General features: G+C 45.4%; 1 long non-coding RNA gene across 1 annotated transcript in view; it reads left to right on the top strand.

The window, feature by feature from the left end:
• The first annotated feature begins 8593 nt into the window (after positions 1-8593).
• LOC307177989 overlaps positions 8594-19294 on the top strand; it is a 96363-nt gene continuing 85662 nt past the window's right edge. The window contains exon 1 of the long non-coding RNA XR_013825118.1: positions 8594-8688. This is a non-coding gene — a long non-coding RNA (uncharacterized lncRNA). The remainder of the gene's footprint in view (positions 8689-19294) is intronic.

The following is a 19294-nucleotide window of genomic DNA, read 5'->3' as shown; positions in this document are numbered from 1 at the left end:
TTGAGCCTTGGGTCTGTTTACTCCTGGCTGTGTGGGGTCGTGGAAAGAGCAGGCTTTGGAGGGAGGTTTTGCATGAGGCTTGGGTTTCACTCTACACCCTTTGCCCAGGTCGGGACACCCTTAACAAGCCCCAGGCCATCCCCAGAGTGCCTACACTGGGCCACCCTCCTGCCAGTCCAGCCCATCTGGTCAAGGCTCCTGTCCCTGTCCTGGTGCGCGTCCAGGAGTCTGCTGGTGTCCCCGAAGGACAGCTGTGGCTGGCATGCCTCTTTGGCCCTTCAGAGCAGTGTGGGGACAATGCAGCTATCTTGTGACTGAGAGTAAAACTCCAACTCTAAGGATGGCAGGAACACAGACTGAGTCCAGGTCCTCGGTGACAACCTGGAACAGCACCGTTTATCTCTGGACATCTCACGTGGGAGAAATTACCCTGAATGTGCTGAAGCCCACGTCGGCTGGGGTTTTTGCTACTTGTAGCCAAGTGGGTGGAATCCTGACTGTTGGGGGAGGGCAGTGCCCCTCCCTGCCAGTAACGGGGTCGGGGGGCAGGTGGGGTCATCAGGACCCTCTGATACAAAACCTCAGCCTCCACTGAGACCCAGGAACCTACACCACTTAGGGGTGGGGAAGCTTTTTTTTTTTTTTTTTTTTTTTTTTGCGGTACGCGGGCCTCTCACTGTTGCGGTCTCTCCCGTTGAGGAGCACAGGCTCCGGACGCGCAGGCTCAGCGGCCATGGCTCACGGGCCCAGCCGCTCCGCGGCATGTGGGATCTTCCCGGACCGGGGCATGAACCCGTGTCCCCTGCATCGGCAGGCAGACTTTCAACCACTGCGCCACCAGGGAAGCTTTTTTTTTTTTTAAGCCTCTCGCTGCCTTGGATCGCTGGTGGGAGGGAGCAGACCACGGCAGCCTGGGAAAGTGGGAAAGGGGCTGGTCTGCCATCAAAAGGTCTGGGTTTGAAGCCAGGCTCTGTTAATTCCTGCCTCAGGTTGCCATTGGCTCTGTGCTTGGGGCAGGGTAGACCCTGCAGGTTGGGTCAAGGGCCCCAGCTACGGGGCAGGGGAGGGCATGGAATGGTCACAGACCAATTAGGACAGAAGTTCAGAGGAGTGAGATTGCAACCTTTGTATCAAAGAAGGCTTCCTGGAGGAGGGGCCCTTGAAGGATGTACCTGATTTGCTTGGGGAGGAGATCAGAGCAGCAGGGAGGACTACAAGCCTCTTGGGATGACATCTTCTCATTCTGACTTGTGCACGTCTCTGCTGGACTGCCTTTGCCCACACCTGTCTCCTCTCCATTTGCCTGTTTCCCCACCAGCCAGCCAGTGAGCTCTGGGAGGGGAGGAACCATGCCTTCATCTCAGTTGCCTGGCAAGAGGAATTTCTGGACTCCTGCTGGGGGAAAGGACTATAGGAAATATGAGACCCTAGGTGCAGGGTGGGTGTCTCCAGGCCAGGAGAAGGCAGTGAGCTGGTGGGTCTGGGGGTGCAGCCCATGCAGAGGGGTCCGGGAGGGCAGGTTGGAAAGAGAAGTCTTTAAACTGTGCTTCCTGGTGACATTCAGGCCAATTCCAGGACCCTTCCCTGAGAAGACTAGGGGTATCTTCTTTTCGTTTTGGCACTGGCATTGACAGGCGAGAGCACGCTTCCCACTGACCACAGGCTCTCTTCACTTGGCCTTGAGCTAGAGAACTTGGGAATGAATTAGCTGAGAGCATAATGTCTCCCATTTCCCAGGAGCTCATCTCATCTCCGGGGATCCCAGAGATGCATTAAGTTTGCTCCTTGATCTCTGCAACTCTGAGGGGCACGTGTGCTGGAGTGCAGTGAGAAGTGACGTGAGTGCAGGAGGCTTGGGTTCCTGTCCTGGCTCCACCACTGACCAGCTAGGTGGCTTTGGGCTGGTCTCTGCCTTTCTTGGGGCCCACTTTCCCTCCTGGGTTTGGATGACCTGCCAGCTCGGGCATTCTAACTCTTGTACCCTTGTGGTTCCTAATCCTGGCCACCAGATTATGGGGCCCCGAGGCCGTGGAAGGAGGCTGCCATCTTACTTGGGAGCTCTTGACACTTCCATCTCCCAAGATGGTGAAGAGGATGGAAGTGTTAATAATAGCTGGCATGCATCGTCAAAAAATCTAGAAACAATAAATGGTGGAGAGGGTGTGGAGAAAACGGAACCCTCCTGCACTGTCGGTGGGAATGTAAATTGATACAGCCACTATGGAGGACAGTATGGAGGTTCCTTAAAAAAGTAAAAATAGGGCTTCCCTGGTGGCGCAGTGGTTGAGAGTCCGCCTGCCGATGCAGGGGACACGGGTTCGTGCCCCGGTCCGGGAGGATCTCACATGCCGCGGAGCAGCTGGGCCCGTGAGCCATGGCCGCTGAGCCTGCGCGTCCGGAGCCTGTGCTCCGCAACGGGAGAGGCCACAACAGTGAGAGGCCCACATACAGCAAAAAAAAAAAAAAAAAAAAGTAAAAATAGAATTACCATATGATCCAGCAATCCCACTACTGGGCATATACTCTGAGAAAAACCATAATTCAAAAGGAGTCATGAACCACAGTGTTCATTGCAGCTCTATTTACAATAGCCAGGACATGGAAGCAACCCAAGTGTCCATCGACAGATGAATGGATAAAGAAGACGTGGCACATATATACAACGGAATATTACTCAGCCATAAAAGGAAATGAAATTGAGTTATTTGTAGTGAGGTGGATGGACCTAGAATCTGTCATACAGAGTGAAGTAAGTCAGAAAGAGAAAAACAAATACGGTATGCTAATGCATATATATGGAATCTAAAAAAAAAAAAGGTTCTGAAGAAACTAGGGGCAGAACAGGAATAAAGACGCAGATGTAGAGAATGGACTTGAGGACACGGGGAGGGGGAAGGGTAAGCTGGGATGAAGTGAGAGAGTGGCATGCACATATATACACTCCCAAATGTAAAATAGATAGCTAGTGGGAAGCAGCCGCATAGCACAGGGAGATCAGCTAAATGCTTTGTGACCACCTAGAGGGGTGGGATAGGGAGGGTGGGAGGGAGGCTCAAGAGGGAGGAGATATCTGCATACATATAGCTGATTCACTTTGTTGTACAGCAGACACTAATACAACATTGTAGAGCAATTATCCTCCAATAAAGTTGTAAAAAATAAATAAATGAAATGGAAAAAAAAGGAAAAAAGTAACTGACATTTACTGAACACAGACATTGTGCAAACGGCCTTACATGCATCATCTCACTTAATTGCCACAAAAGCCCTGTGATTAATCAAGCTCCCGCCACCTGGACACATAAAGGAATGCGTTATTTATAGTATTATGAATTGGATATCCGCCCACGTTTTGCTAGGTGGGATGACTTTACAGAGATGGAGGAGTAAAGGTCTGGCTCCTTTAAGAAGCAAGGTGGTGGGAAGGAGGAGTTCAGATGGAGGGAGGGGCCTTGAGTGAGTGGGATGGGAACTGTGGGGTGGAGATAGGGTGGGGCTGGGGCTGGAGGGGGGGCCCTGAAATTGCTGTGTCCCTGGCGCCAGGGCATGGTACCCAGCTTCCTCCCACCATGGGCTCCCAGTGAGATGACCGAGGCCGAGAGCATCAGTTCAGGTTTGATTTGCCCCGGGCTCTGCCAGGGAAACCACTAGATTCTGACACCAGCCCTCAGGACTGATTTTGGGTCTAGCTTGTGGGTGAGCTGTAATTATGTCCATTATACCTGTCTTGAATGATTCACAGATGGCAGGGGCTTACGTAGAAGCAATGTTCTTCTTAATTTTTTTTTCTTTTAATTTATATTTTCCGGTGACTCACTGGAGTTGAGAGTACAGTCTCATTGACGGGAGAAGAAAAAGTGGGGAGAGAAAAAATGGAAAATGTCATCAGGTCCACTGGAGACAAATAAAATTGTCCAAACTATGTCCAGGTGATTCTGGGTTCATGTCCTATGGGTTCAAACCCACTGCCTGATCTCCGAGCCTCTTGACTCTCCCCCTTCCTGGAAATGGGAGACAGCACTGTAGCCCCAGGAGAGCAATCGAGGTACCACCCGATGCTGGAAAGTTTGTGCTTTGGACCAGAAGGATCTGGGTTTGACTCTCTGCTCTGATCCTAATGCTTGCTGTGTGACCCTGAGCCCTTTCGTTAACCTCTCTGAGCCTCCGTTTTTCTCACCTGCAAATTGGGAAAAAACAAAGCCAGCTTTGTAAATTGCTGGGAGGATGACATGAGGTTATATATATTAAGCGCCTGGCATATCATAGTGAGAATAACAGCAAATATTTATCAGCGATTATAATGCACCAGGCACTTTACGTGTGGTGTCTAAGTCCTTACAACAGTCCTCTGGGTGAGCACTATTTTAACCCTCAGTTTACAGGTGAGGAAACTGAGCTCAGAGAGGCTACACGATTTGCCAAGGTCACACAGCTAGTGAATGGCAGAGTTTGGGGGACTGGATCTCAGGCCTCGCTGACTTTAAAGCCACTGTAGGAAAGTAGACTTAACCCCCCAACCCCAGCTCTACTTATTCTCATAAGAAATGTCCTTGTCCTTCCTGTTCCTCAAAACAAACCTGCCTGAATTTGAGCCCCCCAATTTCTCTCTTCCTGGCCCCGCCAGCCTCTCAGACACCCTCATCGGAAGCTTGGGGTCATCTTTGGCCCCTCTGCTCCCCTGACCGTCACCGCCGTGTTGTACTTGGTGGTACCATCCAAGCGGTGGCCCAGACCCAGATCTATTCGTCTTCAGTGGAGGTCTGTACTTTCCTTATCCTCCCCCCGCACTGAGTTCTTGCCACATCTCCCCCCTCCCAGAGTAGCCAATTTCCACCATCCCCTTGTTGCTGTCTTCCCTGCCTGCTTCAGGCATGTCACTCCCTCCCTGAAATCTTCACTGGCTCCCCAGTGCCCGCTATACTTAGTACCGGGCTAAGGAGCCGGTGCTGACTGTGTCACGTTCGACCAGTCCTTCCCACTCTCTGGTCCCAGTTTCCCCAGCTGTGGAATGAGACCCTACCAGGGTAGCCTTCCCTTCATACTCATAAAGAGACCAGATCAAAGCTAAGTTCCCACAAGGGAGGAAGGGCCCAGGTCTTGGCTGTGCTGCCCCCCTTTCCTGTGTCCTGGGGCTCCTTGGGGCACGGTGAAGACCACTGGGCTGGTGGTGAAGACCTTGGTGGTCTTTTGGGGGCCATGTGCTTGTATCCTGAGGCCTTCCCAGGGGGTCCTGAGACTAGAGTGTGTGCTGGGTCTCTGGCCCCTGCTGGCTGGGGTGCCTGAGGGGCTGGGGGCTCAGGACCTCCCTCCTACGCCTTACCCACTTTGGGGCAGTGTTGGGAGGAAGACCTGGGGAAGCTCTCCATGTCAGTTGGTCAGCCAACAGCCCGTCCAGCCCCAGACTCTTAGTTGCCGAGGCCAGGGCTGTCCGCTCGGCTCACAGGGACTGCCACCTACTTCTCCCACCTCCTGCCAAACAGACACGCTGGGGCTTGTCTACACTGCAGGAGGGGATCTCATCCAGGGCCTCTTGGCCACTTCCTGTTGACTTCCAGCTGGTGGACCATGAGGGGGGTTCCCTCCCTCCGCTTTCCCAGAAGAAATCTGGAATGTCCGCTCCACAAGGCAGGCCAGGCTCTGTGGGCCCTTGACCTCACACCAGAAGAAGAGAGAGGGCCGAGCCCGCTCCAGGACAGGCCACTTCCAAAAAGCGAGTTTTGCTCTGAGGCCCACAGCATGGGCCCTGGGATGGGGGAGGACCCTGAGTTGTTGGTGCCTCATGTGAGATGGGGCTGCTTCTGGTTCTGAGGGGTTGGCTTGTCCAACAGACAGGAGATGCCTCGTGAGGAGCCCTGGGCATTGGGTTCCTCCAACAAGTATTACTGGGCCCGAGACCACTGCAGGTGCTGGGGACAAAGTGGGGGACATGTCTTCCCCTCCCAAGGAGTTTACAATCCTATTGTGGAAACAGAAGCCGTCATCCTGCGATTCATGGGAGTCTAAACAGGAAACGTTTTTATTTTTCCACAGTGCTTTCCATTATGCTAGGTTTAACCCCCCTTTCCTGTCCCTTGACATATTTTGGGTGCATTCCATAGCCTCCTGATCCCTTTAGGGGCTGGTAGTTTCCGGTGGCTGGGCAGGCGCTGCCTCCTCTCCCGGGTGTGGACATACCAGATTCTTAGCTCCTTTTTGTCTCAGTTTGGGACCTCAGCTCAGTTCTGGGACAGTTAAATCCTTCCCATGACCAGTGATAGGATGAAGTGCAGGGACCAGTGGGAGCAAAGAGTAGGGCACCCAGCCTGGCCTCGAGGGATCAGGAAAGGCTTCTGGGCAACCTCTCCCCACCATGGGCCGGAGTCAGATTCCCTCAGGGGACAGGGCTTCACTTCCCTGATGCTGTTCTCCCCTTCTACAAGTTTCCTGAGATCTCTGAGTCATTGTGAACTTGAGGGCAGGGGCCGCCTGTGTCCCCAGTGCCCATCAGGCATGTCAACCGTAGGCGAATGAATGAGCTGATTCCACTGAAGAATTTTGTTCTCCTGTGCTTTGGTGGATGGGGTCTCTTGGGACCCTAGAAGAGTTTGAACTCTTTGGAAGAATTTCTAGAAGGTGAGATGGCTCAGTCTGATCCAGGGACTGGCAGGCCATGAGCTGGGCTCTGCTCAGCCACGCGGGAGGCTTGTTTCTGGCTAGTCCCCTGCATCGTCTTCCTCCTGCTTGGCTGGAACCCCCTTCCCAAGCGTCCGCTTTGCTCTTCCACGACAGCCCATCAGAGGCCTCCCTCTGCGCTCCTCTCAGAACCCGGCTGTCAGTTCACGTAGCGCCTTCCACTCCCTCCAAGGTTATGCCTATGGGACTGTGTCCTTTCCGATGACATTCTGATCGCTGGTCTATTTATAACAGTGACTCACCCACCACCTCAACTTCTGCAGGAAGAGTTTGGCTTAGGAGCCAACTCCCCTGGAATGTAAAACAATCTGTGCTTGTAAATGATCACCATTTCATTTCCCTGAGACTGTGCACCCTTGGCCTCCTCTTGACCCTGTGGCCAGAGCTCTTAGTTATACCCCTGCCCCCCACCCTGCCCCGGTGCCACCGTCCCCTTTTGTTTATCAAAATTCCTGCCGACCTCACGACCTGCACAGCCGGGCAAGTTCCTCTTCACCATTAACGTTGAGACTGAGACTTCCTTGCTCTGCAGATGGGAAGGGCCCTGCTGGATGATTTCCCTTTGTTTTCCTAGTGTTTGCTTGTGAATGAGCTCCTGTTGGGATGGAGGCAGGGAGTGGATGAATCTGGGAGAGAGCCATGGGCTCCCACCCCTTGACCTGAGCCCGCCTTCTCTCCTGGGACTCCAGCCTCCACCGGGCACCCACAGATGCCCCTTGTACCCTGCTGCTCATGGCCTGTGCTGACTGTAAAGTGACTCCTGGCAGGAGAGGCGGTCATCGGTCAAAGCAGGTTCTACCTCTTCTCCAGCACCAGTCCAGGGCAGCCTCTCACCATCCCCTCCAGCAGGTATCTGCTGCCTCCTATGGTGGTTGAACTTGAAGGACACTTGCATGCACAGGCATTTGCAGTCAGGCTGGGGAGATGAGACGGCTCCTCCCTCCAGTCTGTCAGGAGTCACCCTTGTTGCCTCCGTCATAAAGAAAACATGGTAGAGACCCTCCATGGGGTCCCTCGGTTTCCTGTCCATGTCCCTACCCATAAGCATCGCGCATCCCCAGCCCTCCCAGCCTGCAGCCATTTCTTCTTGGTGCTAGACAGGTCACTCTATCCCGTGGCCCTCACCCTGGACTCCTCCTGTCACCCCATCATGGGTCGTTGATGATTGTCACTCAGTCCAGAGTTCTAGCTCTGTTCAACAATGAACAGTGAACATCTGTGTACTCATCACCCAATTTAGGAAAAAGACCATAACCATCACTTTTTTTTTTTTTTTTTTTTTTTGAGGTACGCGGGCCTCTCACTGCTGCGGCCTCTCCCGTCGCGGAGCACAGGCTCCGAACGCGCAGGCTCAGCGGCCATGGCTCACGGGCCCAGCCGCTCCGCGGCATGTGGGATCTTCCCGGACCGGGGCACGAACCCGCGTCCCCTGCATCGGCAGGCGGACTCTCAACCACTGCGCCACCAGGAAAGCCCTATAACCGTCACTTTTAAAGTCCCTATGAGGCCCTCCTCATCCCATCTCCTTAGCTCCCTTCTCAGACGTAACCATTATCCTGAATTGTGTGTATGATTTTCTGGCTTTTCTTTATACTTATACCAAATATACTTGCTTCTCTAAACAATAGGTGGTTTAGTCTTGCTGGGTTTTTTTTTTAAACTTTATGTAAACGGAAACATAGTTTATGTTCTTCTGTGACCTGCTTTTTGTTGTTGCTGTTTAACATTTTATTCTGACATTTTGTGTCCCCTGGAATTCATTTATTTTCACTAATGATTTTTATTCCGTTATGTGGATTTACCGTTATTTTGTCTATTCTGCTGCTGGTAGATGTAGTAGACATTTACTTATCCTTTCCCCTTCCTCACTCGTCCGACTTCTTCTCCTTTTCTTTTTTCCCCCGTTACAAGCAGTGCTCTGGTGAGGATCCCTGCCGGCCACACAGGCGAGACGCAGATGCCCTTCAGCTGAAGACCGCCGGGGGCACACCTGGCATGGAAATGCTGGGCCATAAGGTATGAGCATCTTCCCTGTTCCTAGATATCACTAATCTGCATTCCCATGCTCAGGGTATCCAAATTCCAGTTGTTCTGTGGTCTCACCAGCGCTCAGTATTCCCAGACTTCAAAATCTTTGTGCATCCAAAGGGTATGAAGTGCTGTCTTGTTTTCCTGACTGCTGGTGAGGTTGAGCGTACTTTCAGTTGTTTTCTCTTCTGTGAATTGCTGGTTCCTGTCTTTCGCCTATTCGATTTGCTGATTTTATTGATCTGTGGCGGTTCTTTATAGATTTTGAACATGAATCTCTTGGCAGGCAACGATCTTCTCCCAGGCTGTAGTTTGTCTTTTTTTGTTGGGGGGGGGCGGGGCGAGGCATGGGAGGTTTTTAAAAAAAATACAGCGAAATACACAAATCTTAATTGCTGCAGTTTGATGGATTTTGACAAATGCGTATAGCCGTGTAACGCACTCCTCTATCATGTCGTAGAAGATTTCCATCGCCCCAGTAGGCTCTTTTGTGCTCCCTCCTGGGCAACCACTGCTTTGACTTCCTTTACCATATTGTATTAATTTTGTCTGATTTAGAACTTCATATAAATTAAATCATATAGTGTGTCTGGCTTCTTGCTCAGCATAATTTTTTTAAGATTCATCCATGTTGTTGTATAGATTTCTTTTTTATTGCTGAGAAGATTCCTATTGTATAAATATACTGCAATATGTTTATCCTTTCTCCTGTTGATGGACAGTATGGTTGTTTCAGTTTTTGGCTACCGTGAATAAAATGGCTATAAACATTCTTGTACCCGTCTTTTTGTGGACATATGTTTTCATTTCTCTGGGGTAAATACCTCAGAGGAGAATTGCTGGGGCATAGGGAAGGTGTATGTTTAACTTTATGAGAAGCGCTGTGTTTCATCTTTTAACTCTGTTAAGGGCATTGTCTGTCATCAGATTGAACAATCTTTTCCTTTATGGTTTATGCTTCCTTTAGAACTTTTTTTGAGGTCATAAAGGTTTTCTGCTATATTTTCTTCGGCAGGTTTTAAACTTTGCATTTGACATTTGGGTCTTGAATTCACCTGAAATTGATTTTTGTCTACCATGTGAGTTAAGAATCTCTTTTTCCCCCATTCCCCATTTCGGTAAGCAATATTTCCAACACTATTATTGACTGGAGAATCGCCCCCGATTGTAGCCCCAGTTGTAGGGCTCTGTCGTATATGAGATTTCCACATGGCTTTAGACTTGTATCTGAGCTCCATTCTGTGTCATTGGTTTATTTTTCTGTCCCTATGCCAATACCACACCGTGCTAATTACTGTAATTCATAAAATGTCCGGCTATCCGGTAGGGTAAGTCAGCCTACTTTGTTCTAGAAAATCAGCTTGTACTTAGGGTCTTTGCTCTACCCTTTAAACTTTCGGATCGACTTGTTAGATTGGAGGCATGTGTGTATCTGTGCACGCACACACACGCGCCGAGTTGAAATTTTGTTTGCATTTGCATTGTATTTATTGACGATTTGGAGAAAGGACCGCCATCTCTATGACGCTGAGTCTTCCTATTCATGAACAGTTTGTCTCTATTTTTTGCTTTCTTAAGGTCTTTTAATAAAGGTACATACTTTTCTCTGTAAAGCTCTTTGCATATTTTTTGTTGTATTAATTTTTGGTATCTTACAGTTTTTTGTTATTGTAAATGGAATTTTAAAAAAATTACATTTTAAATCATTTGTTGCTGATTGTAGGAGCCCTGCTCATTTTTGCACACTGATGGTTTAGCAAGCATTTTTCTGAAGCCTTTTATTTGTTCCTATGGTTTGGCAGTAGCTCTTTGTTGCATTTTCCATATGGGCAATCCTATAATCTGTAGAGAATACGTTTCTTCCTCTCAAATCTTTACAGCTGTAATTTTCTTTCTTGACTCTGTGCACTGGCTAGGACCTCTAGAATAATGGTGAATAGAAGAGGAGATAATGGGCAGACTTGTCCTGATCCTGCCTTTAAAGGGATACTTTTAATATCTGCCCATGAAGTCTGATGTTCATTCCAAAGTGTTTGTAGGTACACTTTAAGTTATAAAGTCCCCTTCAAATCTCAGTTTGCTAAGACTTTAAAAACTTATATCATAAATGGGTGTTAAATATTTTTCAAAGAATTTTTCTATGTATATTGAATAGTCATATAATTTCCCTCTTTGATCTGTGAATTATATAAACAGATTTTCTCATATTAAATCATCCTTTTATTCCTAGAGTAAACCTAGTTGGTTTAAGTTGGTGGTGGTGATTATTGTACATAATACTGTATTGAACGGCAAACATTTTAGGATTTTTGCACTTATGTTGAAAAGTGAGATTGTGCTGTAGTTTTCCTTTCTTATATTTTCCTTGTTTTTTTTTTTTTCAGTAATAAGGTTATACTTACCTCATAAAATAGTTGGGGGAAGTTTCTTTTCCTAGTCTTTGGAATAGTTTACGTGAGGTTGAATTGCCTGTTCCTCAGATATTTGATAGAACTAACTGGTACAATCATCTGAGCCAAGTTTTGGGTGTTTGCGTATATGTGTAGATATTTAAAACATAGATTCAGTTTATTTAATGATTATTTGTGTGTTCCGATTTTCTATTTCTCATTCAATAGTTTTGATAAATTATTTTTTTTTCTGGGGAAATTTCCATTTTATCTAACTTTTTCAATTTACTGGCATAATCTCATTCATGGTATTTTCTTATTGTTTTAAAATTCTCTACTATATCTATAGTTATGTCCCTCTTTCATTCCTAATGTTATTTATTTGTGCCTTCTCATATTTTGATTCATCAGTTCAGATGTTTGTCTATTTTATTGGTATTCTCAAAGAACCAAACTTGATTACCTCTTCTATTGTTTCTTTGTTTTGCATTTTGTTAATACCTCATCCTTTCTGATTTCTTTCTATTTTCTTTGGATTTACTTTGTTGCACTTTATATAACATCTTGAATTTTGTGCTTAATCCATAAAGTTTCCTTCTAACATGTGTTTTTATGGCTGTGACCTCTAAGTGCTGCTTGTCGCTACATCCCAAACTTTGATATGTAGAATTTTATTATCATTCAGCTCTAAATATTTTCTTTTTTAATTTCTTCTTTGATCCATTTGTTGTTCAGAAGTGTGTTTTTTACATTTCCCTAACATTAGTTGAGTTGTTGTGGTTTATTTAGATTCATCTGTAACTTTACCAATTCATTTGCTTACCATTGTTTTTTGCTTCTCATTCCTTTTCTGTATTTAATTTTCATCTTCTTGAAGTACATCCTTTAGTTCTTCCTTCAGCATGGGTATGTAATGGGAAACTCTCTTAGTTTAGTTTGAGCAAACATGTTTTTATCCCTGTAACATCTAGCTGGGTGTAGAATTCTCGGTTGAACTTTATTTTCTCTGAGTAATTTGAAGATATTTTTCCATTGTCTCCTGGTGTCTGTTGAGAAGTCTATTGCCATTCTACTTGTGTTTCCTTTTTAAGCAATCTGTACTTTCTCTGTGGTTGCAGTTTCACCAGGGTATGTTCTTGTTTGCCCTGGGCAGTCGTCGTTTATACCTGTTACCCTTGCATAACTGTTAATAGCACCTCTTTTATTCTCAAAAATGTCCTGTGTAGAATGATAAATTATGTAGTCACCTTAACTATAATGTATATAAGCATAGTTTCATTTATCCTTACCCTCTAAGGACTCATTGTGCTTCCTCTATCTAAAAATCCATCAATTCTGGTGAGCTGCTTAACCCTTTTCTCTTTTTAAAAGGCCTACATTAAAAACCTTTCATTTAAAATTGTATCTTAAGAAAAAAAAGTAATACATATATCATCAACTTAATATGTCCTTTTCTCCTCCGATTGTCTGATCTGCCTGTACCCCTTAAAGCCACCATAGCTATTATAATGTTCTAGATATTGTTACTGAGTCCAACTCTTACTACTTGCCACATGACAGGCCAATAAATTGAGAGACAAGTTGTTGGGGCCAGGAATAGTGACTTTATTTGGAAAGCCACCAGACCGAGAAGATGGTGGACACCGTCTTCTTTGAGTTAGATAGAATTCAGGCTTCTTTTATACTAAAAGGGGAGGGGGTGTGGTTGGTTGCTGCCAACTTCTTGGTGCCGGAATCCTTTGTTCTTGCAGCTGTCCATGTAGGTCCCTTCACAATGTTCCTATAAGCCTCCAACAAGACAAATCCTATTCTCTGTTCTGCGACTTTTTATCTCTATATGAATGGAAAAGTGTTATACCTTTAAAGGTCAGAGCCTTGAGAATGGGCTATCCTGTATATTTCAGGCTATAGGCAACATTCTTGTAGCAAAAGCAATACAATACAAAGGTTAAAGTAAAAGAAACAGATCCAGTAGGGAGTCAGATTTGTTCTTCGCTGTTACAATATTGCATATAATGGACCATTTTTGTGGCCTCAGTTCTGTGACACTTCCGCCATTTGTGTGTTTGCTTTTATTGTGTATCATACATAAAAGTGTATGTAAACCATACACCAAAGAATGATGTACCCAGCATACAGGTTGACAATTAGAACATTACCTAATACCTTATACGCTTCTTTTGTGCCTCTGTCAGGGGCATCGTGTCCCGCTTCCCACATAACCACTATTCTGACTTTTATGTTGATGATTCCTTTGCTTTTCTGTAGCTTTTACCACACGTATATGTATTTTAAACAACTTTTTAGTTTTGCCTGCCTTTAAAGTTTATACAAGTGGGATCATACTGTACATATTCTTCTGTGACTTGTTTTTACCCCTTCAAATTTATGTTTTTGAAGTTAATTTGTGTTGATGAGTAGCTGTGTCGTTAATCCATTTCACTGCAGTGGAGTCTAACGATGGACTCATTGTTTGAATGTATCACAATATATAAATCTAACCTACTCATTATGGACACCTGTGATGTTACCAATTTTTGGGGATTATGCACCTCTTTATATTCCTACTTTCTTTTTTTTTAACATCTTTATTGGAGTATAATTGCTTTACAATGGTGTGTTAGTTTCTGCTTTATAACAAAGTGAATCAGTTATACATATACATATGTTCCCATATCTCTTCCCTCTTGCGTCTCCCTCCCTCCCATCCTCCCTATCCCACCCCTCTAGGTGGACACAAAGCACCGAGCTGATCTCCCTGTGCTATGCGGCTGCTTCCCACTAGCTATCTATTTTACATTTGGTAGTGTATATATGTCCATGCCACTCTCTCACTTTGTGCCAGCTTACCCTTCCCCCTCCCCATATCCTCAAGTCCATGCTCTAGTAGGTCTGTGTTTTTATTCCCGTCTTACCCCTAGGTTCTTCAGAACCTTTTTTTTTTTTTTTAGATTCCATATGTATGTGTTAGCATACAGTGTTCGTTTTTCTCTTTCTGACTTACTTCACTCTGTATTCCTACTTTCAATATGTTTCTTGTCCTTCACATACTCACTAACCCTTGGTATTGTCAGTGCTTTAATTTTTGCCAAATTGGTGTAAGTGTGGAATGGTATGGCACTGTGTGTGTGTGTGTGTGTGTTTAAACTTTTAATTTAGGCATTGTGATTTTAACCTGCACTTCCTTTATTCTCAATTATGTTGACCATGTTCTCATGTTTATCAGACATTTGTCTTTCTCTTAGTGGAATTCCTGTTTTTGCCTTTCATCTGTTTTCTTTGAGGTTATTTTCCTTATTCTTATCGATTTATAAGCATTCTTTTTTTTTTTTTTTTTTTTTTGCAGTACGCGGGCCTCTCAGTGTTGTGGCCTCTCCCGTCGCGGAGCACAGGCTCCGGACGCGCAGGCTCAGTGGCCATGGCTCACGGGCCCAGCCACTCCGCGGCATGTGGGATCTTCCCGGACCGGGGCTCGAACCCGTGTCCCCTGCATCAGCAGGCGGACTCTCAACCACTGTGCCACCAGGGAAGCCCCTATAAGCATTCTTTACATGTTCTGGAAATTAATCCTTCGTCATATGTGTTGCAATTTTCACCTCCAAGTTGGTGGCTTGTTTTTTCTCATTCTTTCTGAAGTCCTCTGAAAAACCAGAAGTTCTTAATGTATCTATTTTGTTGTTTTTTTTAAAAAGATGAGTGTATACAAATATACCTTATTTAAGAACTTCTTCTCTACCCGGAGGACCAAAAAGTGTTTTATATTGTGTCCTAATTTTTGTTATAGTTTTATCATTCGTATTTGTATTTAATCTACCTGTATTTAATCTACCCTGAATTGATTTTTATGTAGGACATGAAGAAGGAATTAATTTTTTCTGTATGGATAACCAATTGTGTCAGTATCATTTGTTATGGTCCATCCTTTTCCTTGTAAATCTATAACATCTTTTCTGCTATAAATCCAGTTTCCATATATGCCTGTGTGTTCCTGGGCTCTCTCTTCTGTTTCATCGGACTGTTTGTCTACTCCCGTACCAATACCACACTATTTTGATTAGCTTTCTCTTGATATCTGGTAGGACAAATCCTTTCCTCTTGTTCTTATTCAAGAATGACTTAGGTTTTCATGGTCCTGTAGTCGTCCATACAGATTTTGGAATTAGCTTTTTAGTTTCCGTGAAACTCTCTATGATGGACTTGGTTCAATGTCATCAATGCTCCATCAAATGGCTTGGCCGGTCCCTGTGGAAAGCTGTATTCAGGGCTCAGTGTTTGTCTTTTGGTCAGCAGGCTGGACTCTCAACACGGGCTGTAGCCACATCAGCCGTGGTGAGTGGGGGTCTCTATTGCTGAGCTCACGTATCACCTGAATTGCTTCCACCATGGCCATTTTGTCCATGAGCACCTTGACCAAGGGAAGAAGTGCTGGGGGGGGTGGGGTGGGGAAGGCTGACTGATGTCCATAGAATGGGTTTTCTTCTCCGCTGATGCTGGAGCCCTCTTCTGCTGAGCAACCCCACATAAATACGCTCATTTGAAGAGATGTATCCACTCACACCCCTTATATCTTTGTCACCAACTTTCCCATCTTATTATTTCAAAGTCCCTGTCCATCCAGCCAAACTATTAGCCTGTGTCTGTGAATCAGCATGATATCTGTACTCTGGCCCGGTGTGGGAAAGGGGAGGTAGGGTAGACTGGGAGAAGCCACTGATAGTCGGACAGTCTGAGAAACCACCATGTCTTGCCACTATGACTGTGAAGTAAGAGTTTGTGGAAAGGCCGTGAACTGCTACTTTTGCACAACCTCAGAGTGGTAGCTCGTAGGGAAATTTTGAAGCTGTGTCTGACCACCACAAACTTCTGAAAAAATGCTAATATTTCAGTTATTTCACCTTGCAACTCTTCTACTTTCCAATCTTGTTCAGGTTTCTCTTATTGGCAAACTAACCTGGAGCCATACTGGGAAGTGATTTTCTGACTTATAAGAAGTGATGATGGTGGTTGCAAGTTGACAACAGACCATCCATCCCAGTGGTATATATTTATGTGGTTTGCAGTCATTTCCATGTATAGGTAAGGGATCACTAGCCATCCTGGCTTGGGAATGGCTTCCAGGGATAATAAATACTACTGCCCACTGTGTCAGTTCACCTGGGCTTGTGGCGTAAGGTACAGGGGCCAGATGTTGTAGTATATCAGGTCTTATGATGTTCAGGATTGGAAGTAAATGAATACTGAAGGAGAAATAAGGTTTGAAATGCACGATGCCAGAAGCTAATCTGTTCAAAAGTATGATAGAGACGTTTGCCAGTTAATGTTAAAAAGCTCATCACATCTACGTTTAAACCAATCAGTTTCTCTTTGTTTATCCTTTAAATGATTAGTCTCAAAGTGACATTGCAACTTATAACAATATAATACTGTTCAAAAATATTCTGTTGCATAAGAAGCAATAAGGTAAATTATTAACAGAGGTACCTTCCAGTGTAGCAATCATCTCTTCAGCTGGATTTAACTTGCTGTTTAACTCATCCACTGGGGTTTTTAAAAATAAATTTATCTATCTATTTATTTATTTTTGGCTGCGTTGGGTCTTCATTGCTGCACGTGGGCTTTCTCTAGTTGCGGAGGGCGGGGGCTACTCTTTGTTGTGGTGTATGGGCTTCTCACCAGGGTGGCTTCTCTTGTTGCAGAGCACAGGCTCTAGGCACACTGGCTCAGTAGCTGTGGCACATGGGCTCAGTAGCTGTGGCTCACTGACTGTAGAGCACAGGCTCAGTAGTTGTGGCACACGGGCTTATTTGCTCCGCGGCATGTGGGACCTTCCCGGACCAGGGCTCGAACCCGTGTCCCCTGCATTGGCAGGCGGATTCTCAACCACTGCGCCACCAGGGAAGTCCCCATTGGGTTTTTAATTTTGGGGACATTCTGTATTTCTCTAATAGTTCAAGTTGGATATTTTCCAAATTTTGCTTGTTTTTTTAAAGCTATCGTTCTCTTTCCTTTTTAAAATTCCTTCACGTTGTTAATTATTTAAGATTTACTTATTTTGTATTCTGTATGTTGTTTGTTCTAATGGTTAAAGTCTTGGTGGTGGCCGTGGGGGGATCAAATCCTGTTGCTTATTTTGTCTCATTCTTGCTCACTCATCTTGTAATTTGGATTACGAGCTCATCTACAGCAGCACTCTATCTGTGGGAATCATGTGCAGCCTTGGTTGACAGTGTGATTTCCCAAGCAGTTTCATGTTTGTTACTGTCAGGAATCCTAGGGGTATCACTGTCCTGAGACTAATGTTACCATGTTACTTTACCAGTCTGGGAGTTTCTGGACTGCAGGGGTAGGGTTCTTCCCACACAGCTACAGCGTTAACTCAAAACCTTATTCCTTTGATATTTAGTTGCTTCTCAATTTCTTGATGATTCCTTGATGATTTCCTTTCTTACTGGAGAGCTTAGCTCTGCTTTTCAAAGGATGTCTGTTATACTTTATCCACAGTATGTAAGTGTTTATTAGTGGAAGGGTTTACAGTTTATCTAGCAAATTACATTTCTAACATTGTAAGCCTTACTATTTGTTTTTGTTAATTGTTGTGTCCCTTTTGCCTATCATAATGCCTGGAAAAAAAGATATTGAATAAACATTCTTTTCTTTTCTTCTTTGTGTCTCCTGGTAACTGAGATCCTTAAGCCTTTACTCTTCCCTTAGTGCTCAGCACAGAGCCTGGCACACAGCAGACACTCAAGAAATGTTTGTAGAATGAATTGGGGAGGATAAATTTTACAGATGAGGACTGTGAGACCAGAGACATGAAGTAACCTAAGTCTCTGGCAGTTCAATGCTGGTCAAGGTGATTTCTAGGTGGTATCATTCATTCACATATTTGTGTTTTCTATAAATTATCCATTCCTGGAGTTATAAGAAGGCAGAAGAAGAAGTCCTCTGGTCCTGCCCTATGGATCTTATTTTATTGGAGAGTATGATCCTCCCACTCCCTTCTCCAGGGTTCAGGACATCAATATCTCAGCCTAAGAGCAGCAAGTCTGATGATTCTGGAGGGCTTCTTGGTGGTGGTAGCTTGAGACTGTGGGAAAGGAAGCGGGGAAGCTGGAGAGGGTGGCCAGCAAGGAAAATGGAAATGCTCTGTGTGCTTCTGTGGCCCATGTGCCATTGTTGATTTCCATTCTCTCCTTTCTTTGGTTTTTTTTTTTTGTTGTTAAATTTGAACTCTTGGTAAGAGGCCAGTTGCCTTAGCTAAAAATGACTAGCTTGATTTATTCTTCTTAGTGTCAAGGAATAACAAACCTTGCCCTAACACGAGCCCTCCCTGGCTGTCCCCTGGGCAGCATGGGGGTGGCTGTGGAGAGACCTCCAAGCTGGGAGTCCAGAGCCCTCGGTTCCTGGCCCAGCGTCACCACTGTGTGACCTGGGGCAACTCACTTGCTCTCTCTGAACTCAGTTTTGTGATCTGAAACTTGAGAGGATGATCTTTAAGGGCATCTCCAGCTGTGACATCATGAGGTTACAAAATCAAGCAAGGTACTGATAAGGGCTTAGGCGCTACATTACTGGTCTGTGTATTAGCGATAACCTCTGCTCAGGCCTGATAACATCAAGTTGGTTGATCAGGCAAACATCGGGGGAGGGGGCTTGACATTAGTGCCAGGAGTTTAGAGTCAAGGGCCCTATCTCCTAGGATGTAGGTGACCTCTTGTGGAGACCTCAAACAAAACTGAGCTTCTGTAGTTAGGAAGAACTGGAGACAGAGATTCGTAGCACTGTCCCAAATGAGGGAAATAGTGAAGTAGGTCTGTCCGTGTCAACAGACTATGATGTGACCATTATGAATGACATTTTCAAAGACTTTCTAATAATACAGCCAAGTGCTTATGCTATAATGGTAAGTGAAAACGCAGGTCACAAATTTACAGATCTAGAATAAACAAAGCCAGATACAAATGCAGAAAAGAGGCTGGAGGTGGAATAACAGGTGATTTCTCTCTCTCTGGGGAGGCAGTTTTGCTCTACTTATGGCATTTTTAATATTTCCTACAGTGAGACTGTATCACTCTTATAATGGTAAACAAACTGTATTAAAATAACATTTTAAAGAGTGTTCCATTTTGTGCTGTAGGGAGATGGGAGACCTGGTTGACCCCATGTTCACATCTGGACCCACCAGGGACATTGGCGCTGGAGGG

Source organism: Stenella coeruleoalba (assembly GCF_951394435.1).
Source record: "Stenella coeruleoalba genome assembly, chromosome: 19".
Taxonomy (NCBI): Eukaryota; Metazoa; Chordata; class Mammalia; order Artiodactyla; family Delphinidae; genus Stenella; species Stenella coeruleoalba.
This window is presented reverse-complemented; position numbering and strand designations above follow the sequence as displayed.